This window comes from Mesoplodon densirostris, chromosome 5 (assembly GCF_025265405.1).
Source record: "Mesoplodon densirostris isolate mMesDen1 chromosome 5, mMesDen1 primary haplotype, whole genome shotgun sequence".
Lineage (NCBI taxonomy): Eukaryota > Metazoa > Chordata > Mammalia > Artiodactyla > Ziphiidae > Mesoplodon > Mesoplodon densirostris.
The window spans coordinates 22,182,887-22,210,865 of NC_082665.1; the positions used below are offsets into that span (position 1 = coordinate 22,182,887).

The 27,979-nt window shown below is 36.0% G+C and overlaps 1 pseudogene; it reads right to left on the reverse strand.

Annotated features, from left to right (window-relative positions):
- Positions 1 to 6,345: 6,345 nt before the first annotated feature.
- Positions 6,346 to 27,979, reverse strand: part of LOC132490415 (protein downstream neighbor of Son-like) — a 162,979-nt pseudogene continuing 141,345 nt past the window's right edge.

A 27,979-nucleotide genomic window follows, 5' to 3' on the forward strand; every position in this document is an offset into this window, starting at 1 on the left:
TCTTATTTCTTTCAGTAGCTTTTCAGCTTCATTTTTTTCTCTTGTCATCCTAGGATGCCAGTGACACAAACAAGAGAATGTTAGATTTATTACTATAGTCTCACATGTCCCTGAGGCTCACACTTCTCTTCCTTCCTTCCTTCCCTCCCTCTCTTCCTCCTTTCCTCCCTCCCTCTTTCTTTTTCTTTCTCTCTCTTTCTTTCTTTCTTTCTCGTTTCTTCTTTCTGTTGTTCAGATTGAGTAAATTCTATTGATCTGTTCTCAAAAGTTGACTGATTCTGTTCTGTCATCTCTACTCTCCTAGGTAAACCATCCAATGAGTATTTTTTTAATATCTGTTACTTTATTTTTTCTGTTCTGTATTTTCCACTTAGTTATTTTTTATAATTTTAATTTATTGGTGGATTTTGTCTACTTTTTTACATTTGTTTCAATAAAATTTGCAATTGTGTATTGAAGCAACTTCATCATGGCTGCTTTGAAATATCTGTTAGGTAGTTCCAGCACATGACTCATCTGATTCATCTCAGCTTGGGCATCAGTTGATTATCTTTTCTCATTCCATTTGTGATTTAATGGTTCTTGGTATGACACGTGGCTTTATAGAGTATCCTGAAAATTTTAGAAATTGTACTGGGAAACTGGCTCTTACTTAAATCTTGGTAGCCAGTGTTCCTGATCAGCTTTAGTATGTAGGTTCTAGAATACTTCTGAGGCTGTAATTCCAATCTGACATTCTAAGGCCTGGCAGTGTTATTCTGGTCTTCTTTATTCTTGGAGCTTTACTGGAGCACTTGCTGACTCCATGCTGGCTCCGTCTATGTTGGTGGCAAGGTGCTTTCCTTGGCCACCAGGTTGTTGCTGAGAGATGAGATAAAAGCTGGACTTGGAAAGGATAGCGTGTCCCCTGGTCAGTTATCCAACCTCCGAGTTTCTGTAACTTCTCACTTTGTCTATTCTAGTGCCTCAAGGGGTGGAAGAAAATACATAAGCTGCTGCCTGATACAAGGGAGGGAAATACCTGGCATGGGTGGTCTTAAGCTGCTGGGTGTATGGCTAGGAGTATCTGGATCTAGAGAACTTTGTCACTGGGTGGAGGTCCATTAGTCACTGTGCCTGCATAGTTCACCTTTTACTGCTGGGTAGAGGTCTGGGAGATGCTGGACCTAGGTTGCCTCTGTGCCATGGGATGGAAGGTCAGAAGAAACTAGGCCTTAAGGTAATCCAGGTTGAGTCCAATGTGCCTTCCTGCTTTTGTCTATTGTAGAATAAGTATGGCTTTCCACACCTGAGGTCAGTGGTTCTATGGTGAGCATACATCAAGCCTACCACAGTCTTTATGTGTTGGCCACTTTTGTTGCTGGTGATACTGCCTGCCACTGAGAACATATGAGACCTTCCATAGTCATCTAGTATGAGGAAAAGGATGGGTTGGCCTGCTTGGACTCTACTGACTCTAAAGTTGTAGAATGATGGGGTTTAGTGCATCTAGTGCATGGAGGGAAGAGTGAGGCATCAGCCTAACTTGATCCAACTGATGTTGCCTCTGAGAGTAGGTTAATCAGCTCTGCTGGTGGCTTTTCTGCAAAGGGGTAGGTCAGCCTAGCCAGCATCTGCTGGCACCAATCTATTGAAAGCTCAGGTTCACAGTTTCACTGGATATGGTCATAAAATGCATACCCCTTCTAGATCTACTTTGGGCTTTCTTTATTCTGGTCCTTAGGTCAAAGAGACTTGGCTTCTCTTGGTTTTGTTACATTTGTTTTTGTTTGTTCATTCTAATTTATTTTTATTGCAATGTAACTGACAAATAACACTGAATAGGTTTAAGGTTTACAGCATTTTGACTTGATACATTTCTATATTATAATATGATTACAACTGTATTGTTAGCTGACACCTCTATAACAACACATAATTATCACTTCTTTTTCTTGTGGTGGGAACAATTAAAATCTAGTCTCTTAGCAACTTCAAATTTTATAATACAGTATTGTTATCTGTAATCACTATGTTGTGCATTAAATCTCTGGAACTCATTTTTCTATTAGTTTCCAGTTTGTAGCCTTAAGCAACATCTCCTGCCTTCTCCCATCCTCAGGCTCTGGTAACCACCATTCTACTCTGTTTAACAAGTTTGGTATTTTAAGTTTCCATATGTATATATGTATATGAGATATCATACAGTATTTGTATTTTTCTTCTGACTTACCTCACTTAACATTATGTTTTCAAAATCCATCCACCTGTTGCAAATGGTTGAATTTCCTTCTTTCTCATGACTGAATATCATTCCATGGTATGGATGTGTGTGTGTGTGTGTTTATGTATATGATATATTATTTATATTTGTATACATATATACCACATCTTCTTTATCTATTCATCTGCTGATGAGCACTTAAGTTGTTTCTATATCTTGGTTATTGTGAATAATGCTGCAGTAAACATGGGAGTTCATTTATCAATTCAGTATCCCATTTTAATTCCCTTTGGATATATATCCAGGAGAGGGATTGCTGTATCATATGGTAGTTCTATTTTTAATTTTTTTGAGGAACTTTCATACTGTTTTCCATAGTGGCGAATCAATTTAGATTCCCACCAACAGTTTACAAGTGTTCCCTTATCTCCACATCCTGGCTAACAATTGGCTTTTCTTGATGATGGCCATTCTAACAGGTGTAAAGTGATATCTCATTGGGGTTTCCATTTGCATTTTCCTGATGATTAGTGATGTTGAGCATCTTTTCATGTACCTGTTGACCATTTGGTTGTCTTATTTGGAAAAAAGTCTGTTCAGATCCTCTGTCCATTTTAAAAAAACAGATTGTTTGCTTTTTTTTTTTAACTGAGTTATATGAGTTTTTATGTATTTCAGATATTGACCCCTTATCAAACATAGGCTTGCAGAACTTTTCTCCCATTTTGTAAGTTGCCTTTTCCTTTTGTTGATTGTTTCTTTTGTTTTGCAGAAGGTTCTTAGTTTGAAGTACTTCCACTTGTTGATCTTTGCTTTTGCTGCTTGTGCTTTTGGTGTAAAATCCAAAAATGCATTACCCAGAATTATGCCAGGCTATATATCTTTGTTAAGTATAGTTGATTTACAATTAATTTCTGGTGTACAACATAGTCATTCAGTATTTTCAGATTATGTTTCATTTAAAATTATCACAAAATAATGGCTTTATTTCCCTGTTCTGTATTTATTTTATATATACTACTTTGTATCTCAATCCCCTACCCCTATCTTGACAGGCTATGTTTGTTCAGGAGTTTATAGTGTCAGATCTTTTTTTTTTTTTTTATCTATTCTTGATATATTTTTCTGGGTTGGAGTACGTTCAGGGGCCTAACTTTGTGAATGTGGAAGATGAAATGGGAGACAAAAAACAAGTGAAGACAGGAAAACCACCATAGTGTCACTCTTTAAGTCCTGTGCATCCTAGCCTTTTCCCCCTTTTTCCCACATCCCTGAGTCCTTTTATGTTTTTCTTTTGAATTATTTCCAAGGTACTTAATTCTATTAGTGGTTAGACACATGAGAAACTGAGTCTATGCCATCTGGTCTGAGATCAGACACCTAATCCAAATCTAAGTTAAATTAGAAAAGCCCTGACAATGTCCACTTGACTTGCTAAGAGCTAGTGACCCCAGTTTTACCCCAGTTTTATGCAATCACATGACTGACTGTGAATTCATTTTCTGCCTCCTACATTTTCTCTCTCCCCCGTGTTTTATATCAACAAATAAACATACAATATATATACAATTAGGAAAATATAATAACATTGGAAAGAGGTCGGTGCTTGACTACTATTGTCTCCATGAATATTAGGCAAATGTGGAAGATATTAATATTATTTTGGATTATTTGTGCCTTAATGAGAGGCCTAGCTAGTTATTTTCTAATGACCCATTTTTATTAGCTGATCAGCCCTGATGAGAATATTAAAATGCTATGGTTTTAGTTTGAATGCTAATGTTCCTTTCAGATATTTGAAACACTATTTAAATTATCATTCCGATTTGTTCAGAATTACAACAAATAATCAGCTCATTCCTGAGCATGAGGGAGCATTGATTTTTTTTTTTATTTTGCTCCTAAGTAAGAACATTTTCTATGATTAAAGGAAAAACAAACAAACAACAACAAAACCTATTGAGACATCACTAAATATGAAAATCTAGAAATGCAATATGAGATTTAGTTAATGTTTGTAACAATGAAATGGGAAAATCACTAATCAAGCCAATAATGGATACAGATACATTAAAAACATAGACATCTGTAACATCAGATTCTTCAAATGTGATTCTGTCCTTAATCAGCCACCCCTTACCTCAAAATCCAAAAGGGACATTTGTGAACAGATGATGAAACATGACCACATTGTATCTTGTTATTTTACTCCAAAATTCAGTATAGAATGTGGCTGGCCTATAATTTTGCATGAAGATGTTTCATGTCATGCAGGCAATATTAACCTCAGTAGACAGGTTTGCCTTTATCTGTTTCAGGCCCACAAGCTTAAAATGTGAATCAAATACCATCATTGTAAAGAAAACAAATCCTAAATATATCTAACAGCCAAAAAAAAGCTTAGGAAAATGTGAGTGTAAACCACTTGCATTCAAAAGTCAACCTCAATGAAAAATTCATCTCAGACAAAGAATACCTAGTCAAGGCAAGGAGGAATACCCAGATCCTTGTCCATCACTGATTCTGAATAATCAAAAAGAAGATACATAAAGTAGGAAACTTAACTGTAACCTGCAACTTATCCTGACTAATTGATTGATTACTGATTTGTATGATTTTTTTCTCTTTTTCTTCTTTTGTAACCTTGATGGGATTATCATCTGAGCCTGTTGTCTTCCAAAACTGTGGCTAATTTCTAGGAGCTGGGATGGGGTGGGAAGAATTACGGAGTGTCAGAGAATTGTACACTATTTGGAGCCATCTCCTTGTCAGAATCACTGCTTCTATTTGATTTAGGACTTTTAAGAATAAATTTGGATGTTGCTCCCAAAAGTCTATCAATGAATAACTTAATCATAAGGCTTATTTTAGCCAAGACAGGCATCTCTTCTAAAGAATTACATAGTGCAGGTCAGGAAAAAAAAAAAGAGTCAATTTATTTTCCCTACAGAGAAAAAAAAATTTTCTACAAAATGTTTCTCCCCTTTCTTATACATGTAGATGTACCCTAAAAGGCTTCATTCTTGATCTATCTTAATATTCTGCTTTAATAATACATTTCCTTCCTCATTTTCATGTTCTATTACTCCAGAACTGTCTCTCATTGTGCTTTGTTTTTCAAAATGCCGAAGAATTAAATGTACCTCTTTCCTCACCTGTCCTCAAACAAACTTCTTTAAAGAGTTGTTTTAAGTAGTCTCATTTTTTTTTCAAACTCATTCTCTTCTCAGGCTACTGTACTTTGAGTTTCATCTTTCCCTTGTCACCAACATTATTTCTTGATCACCAGTTGCTTCCATGTTGACAAGTCCCTGTCACCTCCTTTCTGATACAATATTAGTCAATTTCCCACCACTGTTTATGCAGGAGATAGCTTATTGATCTTGAAATATTTTATTATATTTGTTTCCAAGAAACCAAAATTCTACCTTCCCTTGCCTTCCTTTTCATGTTTTTTTTTTATTTATAAAAACATTAAGCACTACATTGCCATGACAGCTAAGCATATTTTACAACTCTTAACACTGTTCTATGTGGAATATAATAACCTTACAATATAGTATAAACCCTTATTATAATATATATCAATATTGCCCTTAGGTAATATATGTATATTAGCTAAGGTAGAATCATAAACACTGAGCTCAGTAGATACTCTACATTTGTCTTCTACTTTTACAAAATTAGAACCTGCTAATAATCTTAAGTAAATTGTTAAAGTGATATAGTTTTGCCCTGATGCCATTAGCCATAACACCATAAGGTAACTGCTACTATTTAGCCTCAATTTTCCATTTTCAAGGTAACACTGGTGTTATCTTTGTTTTCTATTAAGTTTATAATGAAGTTGTAGGGATCTAGATTTCTCATTTACATTATTTGTGTTGTTTTTTTTTTTTTAGTTTGAGTTATTTTCATGTCTGAATATCTAAAAGTAGTAAAAACAGAAAATGTTGATTTAAAACCTTAATCATGTTGCTTAGTGCATGTAATAAAAAGTAATGTAAAAAGATACTGTTTATAAACAACATTTAAATATTTTTGTTATATTGCTTTCCAAAATGAACTTTAAAGTCAGTGGTTTAAGAACCATGAATATCCTTACTAGAAGGCTTTTATTCCCTCAGAGTTTCCTTTGAGGGTTACTTTGTTGTTTTGTATCTCCAGTGATAAACTTAGTCACTTATTTCCAAATGCTGTAAGGATGATTTCCCCAGTAATGCTATTTGGCTAAATTGGTCCAGCATCTTAGTTGTAGATCATAGTTGGCAAGGTTCTTATGAACAGTCTCATTATCCAGTACCTTATCTGTTGGCAGACAGATATGAAATATTGTAGTTGGCTCATGTGTATATAGTCCTACAGAAAAAGACCCACTCTCTGAAGATTTGAGTAGCATGGTCACAAAATGTAGAGAATAAAGCATGATAAGACTTACAATCTCCAAACTAAATTAATCTTTATATCCAGAAAGAGCCTGTGTTTTCATATTTACACTTCATGCCTTGAACATTTGTATTGTGGCACAAATGGAAAGTTGTGGGGATAAGAGCGTTGGTGGAAGTCATGCCTATGGACCTGAGTTAGTAATTAAGTTCTTACAGTTGATCAAAAACTTTAACAGTGTAATGGTGTTGACCCCTTTCACCAACACAGTAGACTCAAGTCTGCAATCCATGTTTCTCTTAGGTTGATAGAAAATACGTCTTGTTCTTAAATTTTATCTTTCACTCCCATCTCTTCCAGCCAGAAAAATCTACTTAACCTTCATCACTGAATGCTTGCACCTCCCTCCTCCTGTGCCCCAAGCTTTTTCCAGATGCTTTCTTTTTCTTATAGCCATTTTATTTTATTAAGGCAGAGATAATTCAATACCTTCATTTTCTCATTGCTCTTCTTACACCTCTAGGTGTAGGAGATATGAGAGTCATGATTATGTCATTTCCTACTAATCCTTCTGTGCGAAATGTGATAGTAGACTGATAGTTACAAGCATAGACATGGGCAAAGTTCATCTCCAGCAGATTATATAGAGACGTAAAGCATACAGACCAGTCACCAATTTAAATGTGTTGCAGGTTTTCATCATTTGACTAAGGTCTTGTCTCTCCAGCCATTTTTCTATCAACTTCAACACAAGGGAATAGTGGTAGCCAAGGCAAGGTGGCATTGGAGGGTATACCTGATAGGTAAGGCTCTGCTTAAGGTGCAGTGGAGCTCTGTGGGAGTTTGGGATTCTGTTTACGTTGAGACAAAGTATTGGGTTAGCCAAAAAGTTCATTCGGGTTTTTCCATTAAGATGGTATGGAACAATCCAAATGAACTTTTTGGCCAACCCAATAACTCTGTTGCCCTACAAAGCTGGACAAGAACTTGAGCTACTTCCTATGCTTTCAAATGATCTGCTTAGGAAAAGAGTTGAGAAGGAGTGAAAAGGAGTCAAGTTTTAATACTTCAGCCCACAGGTAACTCAGTACTTGAAGATGGAATATCAGATTTGCAGAAGGATGTCTGTGGAGTCTGGAGCAATTCAGTAACTGTTTAATCTTCTGAGATCTATTTGTAAATATTGGGAAAAGGGAGGTCTCAATCCTTTACTCCCTTTTTTTTCTATCTATTTTCTTTCCAAAGGTCCTTCTATATGTCTCACGTTATATTCCAAGGACTTCACATTTATATATCAAACTCTGTAAAACTTATATATCCTATCCACTACTTGACATATTTAATAAGAAATTTTATTTTCACAGATCTCTTTTGGCAAATGTTCATTTTGGATAACTGTACCCACACTCAGCCAATTATCATATCTAAAAATAAAGCCATTTTGAGACATTATTTCCTTTCCCTCAGCAACCTATACTGTCTTTAATTTCTATTCTAATTAGAAAACATTTCCTGATTATGTGTGTTTATCTCTCTATCCTTCTTTGCACCTAAGTCCAAGACTAAGTCAATTATGGATTGCTGTAATAGTCACCTAACAGGTGTCTCTCCTTTTACTCTTTATTCTTTATAGTCAGTGGTCCACCCAGTGGATAAAGAAATCTTAAAAATACATATGAGATCAATGTGACATCAAAGCCAAAAGAAGAATCTTTTGGTATAGAGGAAATTAAAAACTGCATCAAATGATGCTGACTAGCTGATAAAGATGTTTACAGACTAGCAAACACAAAATTCAACAATATAAGCATCATTAGTGATATGGATAAAAGCAGTTTGAGTGAAATGTTGTGGAAGGAAGTGGGATAAGAAGAGAAAGGAGGTGATAAACCAGAAATGTGGGTGAAAGGAATAAGGAAATGGATAACTAGCTGGAGAGAAATGTGAAGGAAGAGAGATGTTTGGCATGAGAGCATACATGCATGCACATGTGGTTGTGATAGACTTCATTGTAAAAGACATCCATGTATGTCTATATAATGGTGGAAGAAAATCCAGAAAAGGGAGAAACTTGAGATGCAGAAGAGAGAAATGGGATGAGTAATCTGAGAGTTGAGTTCATGGTAGGCAAAGCAGCTAAATCTAGAGGATAGAATCATGGAGAGGAGGAAACATTGATGAAATTAATCTCAAAGTGTGCCTGCTCTCCTTCCTTCAAATATTTTCTTACCTGTAAACTATTTGTATGCTAGATGAAGAATTACCAAGAATTACAGCAGAAAGAAGCAGAAGGTAGGCTAAAGGCTTAGCAAAAATAGCTACATGTAGGGCTTCCCTGGTGGCACAGTGATTGAGAGTCCACTTGCTGATGCAGGGGGCATGGGTTCATGCCCCAGTCTGGGAAGATCCCACATGCCACGGAGCAGCTGGGCCCATGAGCCATGGCTGCTGAGCCTGTGTGTCCGGAGCCTGTGCTCCACCACAGGAGAGGCCACAACAGTGAGAGGCCCGCGTACTGCAAAAAAAAAAAAAAAAAAAAAAAAAAAAAAAAAAAAAAAACCTACCTGTAAAACACTGATGGATCTCACAGATAGAATCTGGAATGAAAAACAAGTAAGAAATCCCACATCAGGCATAACTAATCACCAGTGATAGAAATAAAAAGAGTCATCTTTGGGCTTCCCTGGTGGCACAGTGGTTGAGAATCTGCCTGCCAATGCAGGGGACACGGGTTCAAGCTCTGGTCTGGGAGGATCCCACATGCCGTGGAACAACTGGACCTGTGAACCAAAATTACTGAGCCTGCATGTCTGGAGCCTGTGCTCCACAACAAGAGAGGCCGCGATAGTGAGAGGCCCATGCACCACAATGAAGAGTGACCCCCGCTTGCCACAACTAGAGAAAGCCCTCACACAGAAACGAAGACCCAACATGGCCATTAATTAATTAATTAATTAATTAATCAAAAGGCAAATCCTTAAAAAAAAGTCATCTTTAATCAGGGAAATTGATAGTCCTGTATAGGGACCAAAAGATAGGATTCTGAAGTGCTTAAAATGTTATTTATTTTGATGCGGGGGGAATTACATGGGTATATATCAAACATCAAACAATACACTTAAGATTTTTATTACTTTCTGCAGTTATGCCACATAGCAATTGAAAAACAAACAAACAAAAAAACATTGCAGATTTTATAATCCCCTTGGATTAGTCAGGCTACGATCATTATTTGAATTAAGTGTAGCTAGATAAACTGGTTTATTCCTCCTTTCATCACACACAAACAAGCCATTAAATCCTGAGCCCCATGAGAGAAGGAGATTTGTCTGATTTGTTCCTTGACATATTCCAGGTGTTCAGCAGTAAGATTTAACAGCTGTTATCAAATGATGAATGTTTTCATGACTCAGTATTTTGGGCAAAAAACTCTGTCTGTTAACTCCCACCCCATTTTACTCTATATAGTATGAATATGAATAAGCCTGAAGATGTTTAAAAAAGAAATTTTCTCAAGAGTTCAATTTTATCCATTTATTAAGTCTCTGAATTTGGGGACACACATGAAACATAAATCCCAGCAGATACCTTAATTCTGGTTATATAACTGGCATATTATTGACTCATTTGGTAAACTGCCATCCAATATCAAAATTAATATTTTTCATCATTTTGGGTAATTTGTCTATTGCAATATTAATATGTTTTCATGATCTTTGAACATTTAGTGATATAAACTTTATTTTCAGGAAATGTATAATTTGCATAAAATATAAGGCTGGAGATATTCAAGTTTGGGGCTATAAAAGGTGGAGAATGAAAGCAAGAAGGAATTCTCAAAACTTCCCTAAATCCAACAGTCCCACATAAAGCAGGAACTCCAGACAAAATCCACAGATGTATGACAATGACTGGGGACAAGTCCAGGGCTCTTTTATACATCTCTTAAATCTTCCCTGAAATAGAGAGTGTTGCCCAGCAGTGTGAACCCTGAAACACCCACCAGTGTGACAGTTCCATTTTTACTTCTCCCAATAATGAGCTACAGAAAGAATATATAATAGGAATATAGAAGTCTATAGGTGGATGAGACCAAATTCCACATAAGTGAAAAAAAATCAGTGATCTTCCCTCTGATCTGTACAGATGCTACCATTTCTTGCCAAATCATGAGCATTTAATTTTCTCCAGTAACAAATCAGTGATTGGATGCAAAAGCATAGAGAAAATGAGGCAAATCTCATGTGATTTACAGTCATTTATTTCCAACTCAGAAACTTTTGTTTATACACTATTCCATGTAGATGTGTCTCTGAGATCCTCTAACACAAGTGCTATTTTACTTCTCGTTTGAAAGTTTTCCTCCATCTTTTGATAGTAATAGTAGGTACCCTCTCAAACTTATATTCAAAATTAATATAATTGTAGACATAAAGGATACTGACCCTAAAACTTTAAATCTTCATCTGTCTTGTGTTTCTCTCTCTGGGTTTCCTGACCTGCAATATCCAGTTGATATTTTTTATGTAGAATAGCAGGTGTATTATGTGTTCCTGTAATCTGCAGTGAGATTTAACTTAAAAGACCTATAAGCCTTCTCAGAGTGTCATTCGGTAAGTGTTTGAAGATGGGGGAATTATAAATGATACTTGCATTTGACCTATTCTGTCTCCTAGATTTCCTAACTTAATCATTTCACTTCACTACAGGTCACTAAACCACCTTACGTAACGGTAGTATTAATCATGTTGCCAAACCTACAGTTAGGGTATCTTTCTTTTCTATGACGCTAATATTCTTTAATTCAACATGTCTGGGACAGGGGATGTTTTTGGATATCTCAGTCCGAAACTTTATTTATGCCTTTTTCCTCACTGTCTCTTTGTATGCCTTAAGAGAAATTTGACTATCATTGCCAAAGTTTCCTTGGAGAGCTTGGGAGATAGAAAGACTTTTATCTCCCAGACATGTTCAGTTAGTCTCACAAGTATAAGAGTCTCGCCGTAGAACATTTTCAAGACACATTATAGGTGTGCCATTCCTGTTCCTATCTGCATCTCTGCCTCACACCCAGATAACAGTCATACTCAAATAATTAAATCCATTTTTCATTTGTTTCCTTCTACAATGGTTTTTTTCTTGCAGAATTCCTCTTATATATTGTTTTCAATTTTTGCTTTAAAACCCCATCATATATAAAATTTGAATTTTTAAAATTTGTATATTTGTATAGCTTAGTTTGGGCTTACATACTTAAAATTCCAAGATGATATGCCATTTTTATTAAACGTTTCTTATGTCTTTTTAATATTTCCCATTTTCCATTGTTTTTCTTTTCACTTTATTTTATTATTATTTTTTTACATCTTTATTGGAGTATAATTGCTTTACAATGGTGTGTTAGTTTCTGCTTTATAACAAAGTGAATCAGCTCTACATATACATATATCCCCATACCTTTTCCCTCTTGCATCTCTCTCCCACCCTCCCTATCCCAACCCTCTAGGTGGTCACGAAGCACAGAACTGATCTCTCTGTGCCATGTGGCTGTTTCCCACTAGCTATCTATTTTACATTTGGTAGTATATATAAGTCCATGACAATCTCTCACTTTGTCCCAGCTTACCCTTCCCCCTCCCCATGTCCTCATGTCCATTCTCTACATCTACATCTTTATTCCTGTCCTGCCCCTAGGTTCTTTAGACCCATTTTTTTTTTAGATTCCATATATATGTGTTAGCATACGGTATTTGTTTTTCTCTTTCTGACTTACTTCACTCTGTATGACAGTCTCTAGCTCCATCCACCTCACTACAAATAACTCAATTTCGTTTCTTTTTATGGTTGAGAAATATTCCATTGTACATATGTGTCACATCTTCTTTATCCATTCATCTTTCAGTGGACATTTGGGTTGCTTTCATGTCCTGGCTATTTTAAATAGAGCTGCAATGAACATTGTGGTACATGACTCTTTTTGAATTATGGTTTTCTCAGGGTATGTGACCAGTATTGGGATTGCTGGGTCGTATGGTAGCTCTATTTTTAGTTTTTTGAGGAACCTCCATACTGTTCTCCATAGTGGCTGTATCAATTTATATTCCCACCAACAGTGCAAGAGTGTTCCCTTTTCTCCATACCCTCTCCAGCATTTATTGTTTCTAGATTTTTTGATGATGGCCATTGTGACCAGTGTGAGATGATATCTCATTGTACTTTTGATTTGCATTTCTCTAATGATTAGTGATGTTGAGAATTCTTTCATGTGTTTGTTGGCAATCTGTATATCTTCTTTGGAGAAATGTCTATTTAGGTCTTCTGCCCATTTTTGGATTGGGTTGTTTTTTGTTTTGTTTTGTTTTTTTGTTTTTTTTCTTATTGAGCTGCATAGGCTGCTTATAAATTTTGGAGATTAATCCTTTGTGATTTGCTTCATTTGCAAATATTTTCTCCCATAATAATGGTTGTCTTTTCATCTTGTTTATGGTTTCCTTTGCTGTGCAAAAGCTTATAAGTTTCATAAGGTTCCATTTGTTTATTTTTGTTTTTATTTCCATTTCTCTAGAGGTGAGTCAAAAAGGATCTTGCTGTGATTTTTGTCATAGAGTGTTCTGCCTAGGGTTTCCTCAAAGAGTCTTATAGTGTCTGGCCTTACATTTAGGTCTTTAATCCATTTCAAGTTTATTTTTGTATATGGTGTTAGGGAGTGTTCTAATTTCATTCTTTTACATGTAGCTGTCCATTTTTCCGAGCAGCACTTATTGAAGAGGCTGTCTTTTCTCCATTGTATATTCTTGCCTCCTTTATCAAAGGTAAGGTGGCCATATGTGTGTGGGTTTATCTCTGGGCTTTCTAACCTGTTGTGTTGATCTATATTCCTGTTTTGGTGCCAGTACCATACAGTCTTGATTACTGTACCTTTGCAGTATAGTCTGAGGTATGGGATCTGATTCCTCCAGCTCTGTTTGTCTTTCACAAGATTGCTTTAGCTATTCGGGGTCGTTTTTGTTTCCATAAATATTGTGAATTTTTTTTTCTAGTTCTGTGAAAAATGTCATTGGTAGTTTGATAAGGATTGCATTGAATCTGTAGGTTGTTTTGTGTAGTGTAGTCATCTTCACAAGGTTGATTCTTCCAATCCAAGAACATGGTATATCTCTCCATCTATTTGTATCATCTTTAATTTCTTTCACCAATGTCTTATGTTTTCTGCATACAGGTCTTTTGTCTCCTTAGGTAGGTTTATTCCTAGGTATTTTATTCTTTTTGTTGCAATGGTAAATGAGAGTGTTTCCTTAATTTCTCTTTCAGATTTTTCATCATCAGTGTATAGGAATGCAAGAGATTTCTGTGCATCAATTTTGTATCCTGATACTTTACCAAATTCATTGATTACCTCTGGTAGATTTCTGATAGGATCTTTAGGATTCTCTTATCTTTTTCCATTCCCTCACTTTCAGTCTGTATGTGTCCCTAGGATTGAAGTGGGTCTCTTGTAGACAACATATATATGGGTCTTGTTTTTGTGTCCATTCAGCCAGTCTGTGTCTTTTGGTGGGAACATTTAATCCATTTACATTTAAGGTAGTTATCAACATGTATGTCCCTATTACTATTTTCTTAATTGTTTGGTGTTTGTTATTGTAGGTCTTTTCCTTCTCTTGTGGTTTCTGCCTATAGAAGTTCCTTTAGCATTTGTTGTAAAGCTGGTTGTGTGGTGCTGACTTCTATTAGCTCTTGCTTGTGTGTAAATGTTTTAATTTCTCCATGGAACCTGAATGAGATCCTTCCTGGTAGAGTAATCTTGGTTGTAGGATTTTCCCTTTCATCACTTTAAATATGTCCTGTCACTCCCTTCTGGCTTACAGAGTTTTTGCTGAAAGATCTGCAGTTAACCTTATGGGGGTTCCCTTTTATGTTATTTGTTGTTTTCCCTTGCTTTTATTTTTTTTCTTTTCATTAATTTTTGAGTTTGATTAATATGTGTCTTGGCATGTTTCTCCTTGGATTTATCCTATATGGGACTCTTTGAACTTCCTGGACTTGATTGACTATTTCCTTTCCTATGTTAGGGAAGTTTTCAACTCTAATCTCTTCAAATATTTTTTCAGTCTCTTTCTTTTTCTCTTCTTATTTTGGGACCCCTGTAATTCGAATGTTGGTGCATTTAATGTTGTCCCAGATGTCTCTGAGACTGTCCTCAATTCTTTTCATTCCTTTTTCTTTATTGTGTTCTGTGGTAGTTATTTCCACTACTTTATTGTCCAGGTCACTTATATGGTCTTCTGCATCAGTTATTCTGCTATTGATTCCTTCTAGAGAAATTTTAATTTCATTTACTGTGTTGTTCTTCATTGTTTGCTCTTTAGTTCTTCTATGTCCTTATTAAAGATTTCTTGTATTTTTTTTCCATTCTATTTCCAAGATTTTGGATCATGTTTCCTGTCATTAGTCTGAATTCTTTTCAGGTAGACTTCCTATTTCCTATTCACTTGTTTGGTCTGGTGGGTTTTTACCTTGCTCCTTCATCTGCTGCATATTTCTGTGTCTTCTCATTTTGCTTAACTTACTGTTTTTGGGGTCTCCTTTTCTCAGGCTCCAGGTTTTCAGTTCACGTTGTTTTTGGTGTCTGCCCTCAGTGGGTGAGGTTGGTTCAGTGGGTTGTGTAGGCTTCCTTGTAGAGGAGACTGTGCCTGTGTTCTGGTGGATGAGGCTGGATCTTGTCTTTCTGTTGGGCAGGTCTGTGTCCAGTGGTGTGTTTTGGGGTATCTGTGATCTTATTATGATTTTAGTCTGCCTCTCTGCTAATGGGTGGGGTTGTGTTCCTGTCTTGCTATTTTTTTGGCGTATGGTGTCCAGCACTGTAGCTTGTTGGTTGTTGAGTGGAGGTGGGTCTTAGCATTCAGATGGAGATCTCTAGGAGGGCTTTCACTGTTTGATATTACGTGGAGCCGGGAGGTCTCTGATGGATCAATGTTCTGAACTCAGCTCTTCCTCCTCAGAGGCACAGGCCTGACACCCAGCCACAGCATGAAGACCCTGTTAGCTACACGGCTCTGAAGTAAAGGGAGAAAAAAGAAAGAAAATTAAATAAATACAATAAAGTTATTAGAATATGTGTTTAAATTAGTAAAAATTAAAAAAGCTAAAAAGTAATAAAAAAAGAAAGAAAGAAGAGAGCTACCAAACCAAAAAACAAATCCACCAATGACAGCAAGTGCTAAATACTACACAAAGAAAAAAAATGGACAGAACCCTAGAACAAATGATAAAAGCAATGCTATACAGGCAAAATCACACAAAGAAGCACACATATACACACTCACAAAAAGTGCAATATATATATATATATATATATAAGCTATATAAATCATAAAAAGTAGGAAGAGAGCAATCAAATCAATAAAGAAATCTACCAATGATAAGCTCTAAATTCCAAATTAAGATAAACATAAAACCAGAAACAAATTAGATGCAGAAAGCAAACCCAAAGTCTACAGCTGCTCCCAAAGTCCACCACCTCAATTTTGGGATGATTTGTTGTCTATTCATGTATTCCAGAGTTGCAGGGTACATCAAGTTGATTGTGGAGATTTAATCCACTGCTCCTGAGGCTGTTGGGAGAGATTTCCCTTTCTCTTCTTTGTTCTCACAGCTCCTTGGGTTCAGCTTTGGATTTGGCCCCACCTCTGCATGTAGGTCACCTGAGGGCATCTGCTCTTCCCTCAGACAGTATAGGGTTAAAGTAGCAGCTGATTAGGGGTTTCTGGATCCCTCAGGCCAGAGGGAGGGAAGGGTATGGAGTGCGGAGTGAACCTGCTCCAGCAGAGGCCTCATGAGGTTGCAACAGCCTGAGGCGTGCCCTGTGTTCTCCCGCGGAAGATTCCCTGGATCACAGGACCCTGGCAGTGAGGGGCTGCACAGGTTCCCATGAGGGAAGGTGTGGATAGTGACCTGTGCTTGCACACAGACTTCTTGGTGGCTGCAACAGCAGCCTTAGCATTTCATGTCCGTCTCTGGTGCCTGCACTGAGAGCCGAGGCTTGTGTCTATCTCTGGAGCTCATTAAGACGGTGCTCTGAATCCCCTCTCCTCACACACCCCAAAACAATGGTGTCTTGCCTCTTAGGCAGTTCCAGAATTTTTTCCGGACTCCCTCCCAGCTAGCTGTGGTGCACTAGTCCCCTTTAGGCTGTGTTCATGTAGACAACCCCAGTCCTCTCCCTGGCATCTGACCTCTGAAGCCTGAGCCTCAGCTCCCAGCACCCACTCACCCCATTGGGTGAGCAGACAAGCCTCTCAGGCTGGTGAGTGCTGATCAGCACGATCCTCTGTGCAGGACTCTCTCTGATTTGCCCTCTCCACCCCTGTTTCTGTGCTCTCCTCCATGACTCCGAAGCTTCCCCATGATTCCTCCCCATCTCTGCCAGTGAAGGGGCTTCCTAGTGTGTGCAAACTTTTCCTCCTTCACAGCTCCCTCCCAGAGGTACAGGTCTGTCCCTATTCTTTTGTCTCTGTTTTTTTTTCTTTTTCCTACCCATTTACACGGGGAGTTTCTTCCCTTTTGGGAAATCTGAGGTCTTCTGCCAGTGTTCAGTAGGTGTTCTGTAGGAGTTTTTCCACATGTAGATGTATTTCTGATATATTTGTGTGGAGGAAGGTTATCTCTATGTCTTACTCCTCTGCCATCTTGAAGCACACCCACAAGAAAATCTTAAAATCATTAATACAGAATGCCACAGTGCCAAAATCAAATTATTTCTATCACTAAAATATTAGGAATATTTCAAATAAAGGAAGCCAGTATATTATAATCAGGTTTGAATTCTAGCACCACCACTGACTGTTTGTCCTTAAAGTTAATTACAAATTCCATTCCTCATGTAAAACATTACTTCTGAAGGATGTTCTGATAATTGTCATATAATAAACATAAATTAATTAAAAGAATACTTGGCATTTCGACAATTTTAATACTAATATTAATACTTGTTGGCTGCAAAATTAGACTGCCAGATATTTCTCCAGCAGGGATGGGTTTATTCAGGATCAGCAGAGATTTTCAATTTGGGGTCTGCCAACATGGAGAGCCACATGTAAGTCCTGGCTCATCAGGGATGGAGAGGTCTTTTATAGAGGGAGAAAGGAAAGTGGGAGGGCTATAGTAAATAAACATAGCTTTTGATTGGCTGAGTCCTTGCCAGGAAAGATGAGGAGTCTCTCTTCTGCCTGTTGGCTTCTGCTATCATTGCAAGGTGTGACAGCTCCTCCCTCTGGTTTCCCACATGTATTTAATTGAGGATTCTGCTTAGTAAATCTTACAAACCTATTATTGTATTAGTAGAATATTTCTATTACTTGTATTATTATCTTTCTTCCGATATCAAGAAAGAGTATGATGTAATGGATCCACTGTTATAATGTTTATTTTATTTATTTATTTTTTGCGGTATGCAGGCCTCTCCCATTGCGGAGCACAGGCTCCAGATGCACAGGCTCAGAGGCCATGGCTCATAGGCCTAGCTGCTCCACAGCATGTGGGATCTTCCTGGACTGGGACATGAACCCGTGTGCCCTACATTGGCAGGAGGACTCTCAGCCACTGTGCTACCAGGGAAGCCCTTATTTTATTTTTAATTCTGATTCTTCCAGCAGATATATTTCCCAAGAGCAATTCAATTGATTTTGCCTTGATTTTTTTTTTTATAATTAACATTTATTTATTGCTGTGTTGCATGGCTTTCAGGATCTTAGTTCCCCTATCAGATACTGAACCTGGGCCATCAGCATTGAAACTGTGGAGTTCTAACCACTGAACCGCCAGGGAATTCCCACATTTTTAATAAAATGGTAATACAACCTGAGAGAGTAATGAGGCCCTTTGGTCAGTTGAGAGAATTAAGGAGGAGCTAACTAATGAATTAAGGTACTATTTATTTATATGTATTAACAAAGTTGTGGTAATCATGTGTAGTACTGATCTTACAAAATGAAAATTTTAGTTTCAGTCTGTTTTCCCTGATAGTATGTTGTATTTAGAGCATTTTTATTTCACAGTTGTTTCCAGCTATATGACAGAGGCCTGAATTACATCTTTTATATGTGATTTCCAGGTGTAAGTCTAAATACTTTCTGAAATGTAAGAGTGATTGTGTGTGTGTGTCTGTGTGAATTCCCCAAATCAGTAATTATATTATTATGGTCAATTATACCAAGAAGTTGCACTTAATTGTAGATGAAAAGATTTAGGTTTTTAATTTAAAATCTATAGACAAAACAACTATCCAGTTCTTATTAGAATCATGGACCTGATGTTACATTAAGGTGTTCATTCGTGTGGTTAGAATAGTAGGAAAAAAAATCATTTTAATGGTTCAATGTTTTTCAGACCATACGTATTATCAACTTCCATTTGCCACTGCTGAAATTTAGATTAGGAGCAGCAATTAAATTTTCAAGTTGATTTTTGCAATCTAAGTTAAAATGATCCTTGATAATATGTAAGTGGGAAACTAAACTTCATCTCTTATGAACTCTGTATCAGATGATGATTGCACAAGTCACCGATTTCCAAAAGCTGGTATTGTTATATATTGTAGCCCTTTTCTTTCTTTATGTCCAATGTCCGATCTTTCCCCAAATCACAAAATTCGTATAATTTTCCTTCATTATTGTCAGTCACTCCCTCTACAACACCATTGCTGTACAGAGATTTGAATCCTCATTATTTCTTATCTGGATTCCTCCAGTATACTGCTAACTCTTTTCTCATCATTAGTCTTAGATATTTCAATTTATCTCACTGACCAACTGACAAAATTATCTTCATAAAATTAATTGCTTTTTTGATTTTAAGATATTCTTATAGCCATAGCCTCACATGCAAAGATATACACGATTTCCCTTCTTAGCTATGCATCTCTAAAATATCCTTGCTTCATGATAATTGATATTTTTGTGGCCTCTGCCATAATTAACCATGGTCATTTGATATCATGGACAATACCTGGAATGTCACTAACTTGTTACAAAAAGGGTTATTTAAGAACTTGCACTAGAATCTTCAATATTCCTTATTATATGTTTGTAAGAGCTTTCTATTCAGAAGCAAGTGGAAATTCACATTCATACAGAATCTCTAACAGTGAAATAATCCATGCTGCCTGCTTCTAGCCATCTTTCTTAAGTCAACTTTTACCACCTAATACAAGTAGGTGCTGATTCTTAGGTCAAAAATCTTTTCCTATGACTCCTACCAAAATTCCCTTATGAGATTAGAGCCAAATAGAGCATAGACTTTTTTTTTAACATCTTTATTAGAGTATAATTGCTTTACAATGGTATGTTAGTTTCTGCTGTATAGTAAAGTGAATCAGCTATACATAAACATATATCTCCATATCTTCTCCCTCTTGCATCTCCCTCCCACCCTCTCTATCCCACCCCTCTAAGTGGACAAAAAGTACCAGGCTGATCTCCCTTTGCTATATGGCTGCTTCCCACTAGCTACCCATTTTACATTTGGTAGTGTATATATGCCCCTGCCACTCCCTCACTTCATCCCAGCTCACCTGTCCCCTTCCCCGTGTCCTCAAGTTCATTTTCTATGTCTGCGTTTTTATTCCTGTCTTGTCCCTAGGTTCTTCAGAACCATTGGTTTTTTTTTTCTTTTTTAGATCCCATATATATATATATGTGTTAACATACGGTATTTCTTTTTCTCTTTCTGACTTACTTCACTCTGTATGACAGTCTCTAGGTCCATCCACCTCACTACAAATAACTCAATTTTGTTTCTTTTTATGGCTGAGTGATATTTCATTGTATATATGTGCCACATCTTCTTTATCTGTTCATCTGTCGATGGTCACTTAAGTTGCTTCCATGTTCTGGCTATTGTAAATAGAGCTGCAGTGAACATTGTGGTACATGGTTTGGCTTGTCTGAAAAGATGAAAATTCACTGTAGAGATCCAGTCAGAAGTATGATGTATTCAAAACAAACATCAGTTAGAAGGTCACTGCAATGTTCTAGATAAGAGGTAATATGGATAGTGTGCTAACAATGGGAAGGAAAAGTGTTTGGATAGAGGTTATAAATATTGTAAGTTTTAGCCAAAAGAAATCGGTTATACTAGATATAGCATACAAGCACAAGAAAAGAGTCAAGACTGACTCAAGATTTTTGGCCTAAACTGCACATAAAATGAGGCAAAACTGTGGGAACAACCTATTATTTGGAAAAAGTGAAAATCAAGAACTAAATTTTGGTTATTTCAATTTGCAGCTGCTAATCAGGATTCTAAGAGCAGAATTTCAGATGATAGACATGTGTGTCAACATGGGAGAAAAGTATGAAATTTTATATATATTTATATTTGGCTACTGAATTAAATCCCATATCTCTGTGTCTTACAATATTTTTTCTTAGATCACAGTTCAGTACATGTTGCATGACTCTCCAAGAAATGGCACTGTGTTATTATCTCCTGTCATTCTGTTTTGCTGTCATTTAGACACATGACCTACGTAGCCTTCACAGAAGGAGAGACATAACAGAATAGCATGTAAGGGTCTTTATGCCCAGGACTGAAGGGTTCCAAATACAGCCATTCCTCAGTACCTGCAGTGGTACATCTAGGACCTCCCCACATCTAAAATCCTCAGATATATAAGTCCCATTGTTAGCTCTCTGTACCTGTCATCCCACATTCACAGATTCAACCAACCTTGCATAGTGCAGTAATATATACATTTATTGAAAAAAATCAGCTTAAAAGTGGACCCACACAGTTCAAGCCCAAGTTGTTCAAGTGTCAACTCTACTTCTTCCCACACAATCCTGACCAGAATGCAGTCATCTGGCACTGAACTAATTGCACAGAAAATCTGAGAAAGATTTTTATCCTATCTGCTCGTGAATATCAAGTAACCAAGAAATACTTGACAGTCTCTGACACAGTGGTTATGAGGAATTAACGAAGGGTCTCTTTACAAGATAACACTTCATTGTAGTTTGATGGGTCTTATTTACTGTCTGGGGAGAGGTACGTTTTTAATATAGGTGAGCTTGTGGGCAGAGTTACATTGTGCCATATAACAAAATTAGACATATCTCATACCATAAGAGAACTTGGAAAGGTAATTTGGAAAATAAATCTTGTGCCACAATGCAGTAGTAATTGAACAGGAATATCTTGAACCACAAGGCAGGTTTGAACACAGGCATCTTGTTATAAATGGTTGTATTCCCTTAACTGGGAGAATCAGTTGTTTCAAATGTTGCTCGCAGGCTAAGATGACTTCTGAGATATGATGAATGGATTCAACATTTAGAGGTTAATAGCTGCTTGAGAGGAGTGGTGGTGACAAAATCCTTTCTTGGATTCAAGAAAGAATAGAATATTATAGCTGTGAAAATGAACAGAGAAATGAGTCATAGTTGAACACGATATAGGATCATTAGAAGGATTTGCTTTTTCTTCTTTTCATATACTGGCTTGTACATTGACAGGACTAATTCAATAAAGCTGAAATAGTCAATCATGAAAAAGTACAAAGGAACAATTGCATATGTAATATGATCAAATAATCAAACGTACACTGTATCCTGTATACAAGAGCACCTCTCCTTACACAGGACAACAGATGGTTCATCAGTCAATCAAGTGGGGAGGAAGACAGCTAAGAATTATTGTACTTTCATGTGTTTGAGTGTGACTACATTTTTATCCAAAAACCTCTGGAATTGAAATACTACAGGGTTAGAGTACTGGAAAGTCATGAGTTCAGCCTGAAGTTTGGGACACTTGGATACTCTGGAAAGTGTTATTACTGGTAATGATAAGATCTAGGATTTCAGCATGTCATAATGGTTGGGTAGACAAGAGGAAAATATATTTGGAGATAAATTCAAGGATTTGAGAATGCATAATCTCTGAAACTGTATCCTATGTAGATTTATTTGCTTCTATTTTGCTTAGAGTGAATTTCCTCCCAGAAGATTCCCAAGCCCCTTATAAACATAAACTGGAGTGATCAACATGGACCCTTAAAGCATAAACATCACCCTAGATATTGTAAAATCTTGCTTAATCACTTTAAAGAAAATTATCCTGCTGTTCTATCTCACAGTAAGATGGAAAATCGAAATTTAACTAAATTAAAACTAAAATTCAGCTTAGGTGTGACTACCTAAGTTTTTTTTGTCAATTTATCATTGGTAATTATGTTAGAATTAAATGTAAAAATTAATTTGTTATTCTCGTCCTCAAGGCATGAACATCTAGCAATCATAAAGGCAAAAAAAGAGCATTAAAGAATAGGGTTAAAGAATAATGGCACATAAGTATGCCATGATGAAACAAAACTAAACATAAAGCAACATTGTCTTTTGGAGGGAATATTAACTTGACCTCAAAACTCACATTTCATTAAATTTCTAAACTCAATTTTTTTTCAGTCAGTCTTGAAAATACATTTATAGAGGTGTTTTAGTTTATAACAAACAAAAATTCAATGTCATATTTTAAACACATTTAATAAAGAAGTACACTTAAATTTAAAACAATATCTATTTTTGAACTAATATGTGCAATTATTGAAACATTGGTCAGGAATTAATATTAAGACTTGTGCAAATAAAAGTCCAAGTTTTGTATATAATTTAGTCTTTATAAAAACTGCACTCTAAAATATAACAGGAGAGAGTAAGGGAGTGAAAGGGGTTGAAAGAGAAAGAGAGGAAAAGAGAAATTAAAAGAAAAATATCCAAGAATATTTTTTTTGTTTGTTTTTCAGTTCCAAGAGAAATGATGATTCAGTCAAATATATTTAAAATTGAAGGGAAAAAACCTCAAGTTCACTGCTTTTCTGCTACTCTTCTTTCCAGGACTGTGCCAAATGTCATTATTAAGGTGGCTATTTACAAATAGTACCATAACATGGGGAGCGTAAAGGTTAAAGCCAGTAGTAGAAAGAACTTTATTCAAAAGGCCACGTTTCAGAAATGGGAACATCTTTTTGCAAGTAATGTGAAATGGGGAATTAAGGCAATAACCTAAATAATTAAAGTGAAACAAACCCTCTGCATCTAAGAGAAAAATAGAACTTCCAAACTTAAATCATCACAAATTACTGTCTACGTTCATCACATTAATGGTGTAATTGCTCAGCATGCACTTTAAAGAGGTTACATATCTTCAAATGAAGTCATTTCTATATGCAGACATTGATTTACTGATTTGTGTTTTATTATTTCCAAAGTCTTAGTGATTGATTTCTTTTGATACAATGAGCTAATTTCGATATTAAGACGGGAAAAAATGTGTATAGTCTATACTAAATAGTGCTTATATTTTTATTTTTTGAAATCCATACATTACAAGGGTCAAATATTAAACTTGTATTGTGGCAAAGGTAGACTACATAATAAAATGTTATATTTTCATGTTATCTAAAATATGCAAATTGGAATCACATGACCCTTACAATTCTGCATACTTATTATTTCCTGAAGTCTTTTAATTTATTTATTTAAATTAATTTCTTTGGTGTATAGTTGATTTACAATGTTGTGTTAGTTTCTGCTGTACAGAAAAGTGAGTCAGTTATACATACACATATATCCACTCTCTTTTAGATTATTTTCCCATATAGGTCATTACAAGGTATTGAGTAGAGTTCCCTGTGCTATAAGTAGGTTCTTATTAGTTATCATGCTACATAGTAGCATGTTACATAGTAGCATGTATATGTCAATCTCAATCTCCCAATTTAGCACTCTTCTCCCTTTCCCCCTTGGTAACCATTAGTTTGTTTTCTACATCTGTGACTCTATTTCTGTTTCATGAGTAAGTTCATTTGTACCATTTTTTAATCCATGTGTAAGCGATATATGACATTTGTCTTTCTCTGTCTCACTTACTTCACTCAGTATGAAAATCTCTAGGTCATCCATCCATGTTGCTGCAAATGGGATTAGTTCTTTTTTTATGGCTGAGTAATATTCCATTGTATATATGTACCACAATCATCTTTATCCATTCATCTGTTGATGGATATTTAGGTTGCTTCCATGTCCTGACTGTTATAAAGAGTGCAGGACACATAATCAGAGAAAACCATAATTCAAAAATACACAGGCACCTCAATGTTCACTGCAGCACTAAAGTCCTTTTAAAACCAGTGCAGTCAAAGTCCATTGTCTCATTCATGTCACAACCATCAAAGGGGTCTTACAACTGATATGCACTGTAGCATGGACCTCTTCCTGCTTCAATTGTATCTTGTCTCCCTCTTTCCACTTTTCCTTCATCTATTCCTACCTCTCGTAATCTGTGGTTCTTTCTTTCTTTGCCATTTGAAACAATGGAAATTGTCTAGGCAGGAAACACAAGAGAAGGAAAAGACCTAAAATAACAAACCCAAAACAGTTAGGAAAATAGTAATAGGAACATACATATCAATAACTACCTTAAATATAAATGGATAAAATGCTCCAACCAAAAGACATAGACTGGCTGAATGGATACAGAAATAAGACCCATATATTTGCTGTCTACAAGAGACCCACTTCAGAAATAGGGATATGTACAGACTGAAAGTGAGGGGATAGAAAAAGATATTCGATGCAAAAGGAAATCAAAAGACAGCTGGAGTAACAATTCTCATATCAGAAAAAATAGACTTTAAAACAAAAACTATTACAAGAGACAAAGAAGGACACTACAAAATGATCAAGGGAACAATCCAAGAAGAAGACATAACAATTGTAAATATTTATGCACCCAACATAGGAGCACCTCAATGCATAAGGTAAATGCTAATAGCCATAAGAGGAAAAATCAAAAGTAATGCAATCATAGTAGGTTACTTTAACACCCCACTTTCACAAATGGACAGATCATCCAAAAAGAAATTAAATAAGGAAACACAAGCTTTAAATGATACATTAAACAAGATAGACTTAATTGATATTTATAGGACATTTCATCCAAAAACAGCAGAATACCCTTTCTTCTCAAGTGCTCATGGAACATCCTCCAGGATAGATCATACCTTGGGTCAAAAATAAAGCCTTGGTAAATTTAAGAAAATTGAAATCATATCAAATATCTTTTCTGACAGCAATGCTATGAGACTAGATATCAATTACAGGAAAAATTTTGTAAAAAATACAAACACATGGAGGCTAAACAATACACTACTTAATAACCAAGGGATCACTGAAGAAATCAAAGAGAAAATCAAAAAGTACCTAGAAACAAATGATGAAAACATGATGACCCAAAACCTATAGGGTGCAGCAAAAGCAGTTCTAAGAGGGAAGTTTATAGCAATACAATCTAACCTCAAGAAACAAGAAAAATCTCAAATAAACAACCTAACCTTACACCTAAAGCAATTAGAGAAACAACAACAACAACAACAACAACAAAAAACACCTAAGTTAGCAGAAGGAAGGAAATCATAAAGATCAGATCAGAAATAAATGAAAAAGAAATGAAGGAAATAATAGCAAAGATCAATAAAATTAAAAGCTGGTTCTTTGAGAAGATAAACAAAATTGATAAACCATTAGCCAGACTCATCAAGAAAAAAAAGGGAGAAGACTCAAATCAATAGAATTAGAAATGAAAAAAGAAGTAACAACTGCACTGCAGAAACAAAAAGGATCATGAGAGATTACTACAAGCAACTATATGTCAATAAAATGGACAACCTCGAAAAAATGGACACATTCTTAGAAAAGCACAACCTTCTGTGACTTAACCAGGAAGGAATAGAAAATATAAAGAGACCAATCACAAGCACTGAAATTGAGACTGAGATTAAAAATCTTCCAACAAACAAAAGCCCAGGACAAGGTGGCTTCACAGGCGAATTTCATCAAACATTTAGAGAAGAACTAACACCTGTCCTTCTCAAACTCTTCCAAAATATAGCAGAGGGAGGAACACTCCCAAACTCATTCTACGAGGCCACCATCACCCTGATAACAAAACCAGACAAAGATGTCACTAAGAAAGAAAACTACAGGTCAATATCAATGGTGAACATAGATGCAAAAATCCTCAACAAGATACCAGCAAACAGAATCCAGCAGCATATTAAAAGGATCATACACCATGATCAAGCAGGGTTTATCCCAGGAATGCAAGGATTCTTCAATATAGACAAATCAATCAGTGTGATAAACCATATTAACAAATTGAAGGAGAAAAACCATATGATCATCTCAATAGTTGCAATAAAAGTTTTTGACAAAATTCTACATCCATTTTTGATAAAAATCTTCCAGAAGGTAGACATAGAGGGAACTTACCTCAACATAATAAAGGCTGTATAGGACAAACCCACAGCCAACATCATTCTCAATGGTGAAAAAATGAAACCATTTCCTCTAAGATCAGGAACAAGACAAGGTTTTCTACTCTCACCATCACTATTCAACATAGTTTTGGAAGTTTTAGCCACAGAAATCAGAGAAAAAAAAGAACTAAAAAGAATCCAATCAGAAAAGAAGTAAAGCTGTCACTGTTTGCAGATGACAAGATACTATATATAGAGAATCCTAAAGAGCTCAGATCAGAAAACTACTTGAGCTAATCAATGAATCTGGTAAAGTGGCAGGATATAAAATTAATGCACAGAAATCTCTTGCATTCCTATACATTAATGATGAAAATTCTCAAAGAGAAATTAAGGAAATCCTCCCATTTACAATTGCAACAAAAAGAATAAAATACCTGGGAATAAACCTATCTAAGAGACAAAAGACCTGTATGCAGAAATCTATATGACACTAATAAAAGAAATTAAGGATGAAACAAACAGATGAAGAGATATACCATGTTCTTGGATTGGAAGAATCAACCTTGTGAAAATGATTTTACTACCGCAAGGAATCTACAGATTCAGTGCAATCCCTATCAAACTACCAATGGCATTTTTCACAGAACTAGAAAAAAAAATTTTCATAGTTTGTATGGAAACAAAAAAGACCCCAAATAGCCAAAGCCATCTTGAGAAATTAAAAATGGAGCTGGAGGAATTAGGCCCCCTGACGTCATACTATACTACAAAGCTACAGTAATCAAGACAATATGGTACTGGCACAGAAATAGAAATGTAGAGCAATGGAGCAAGATAGAAAGCCCAGAGATAAACCCACACACATATGGTCACTTTATCTTTGATAAAGGAGACAAGGATATACAATGGAGAAAAGACTACCTCTTCAATGAATGGTGCTGGGAAAACTGGACAGTCACATGTAAAAGAATGAAATTATAACACTCCCTAGCACCATACATAAAAATAAACTGAAAATTGATTGAAAACCTAAATGTAAGACCAGACACTATCGAACTCTTAGAGGAAAACATAGA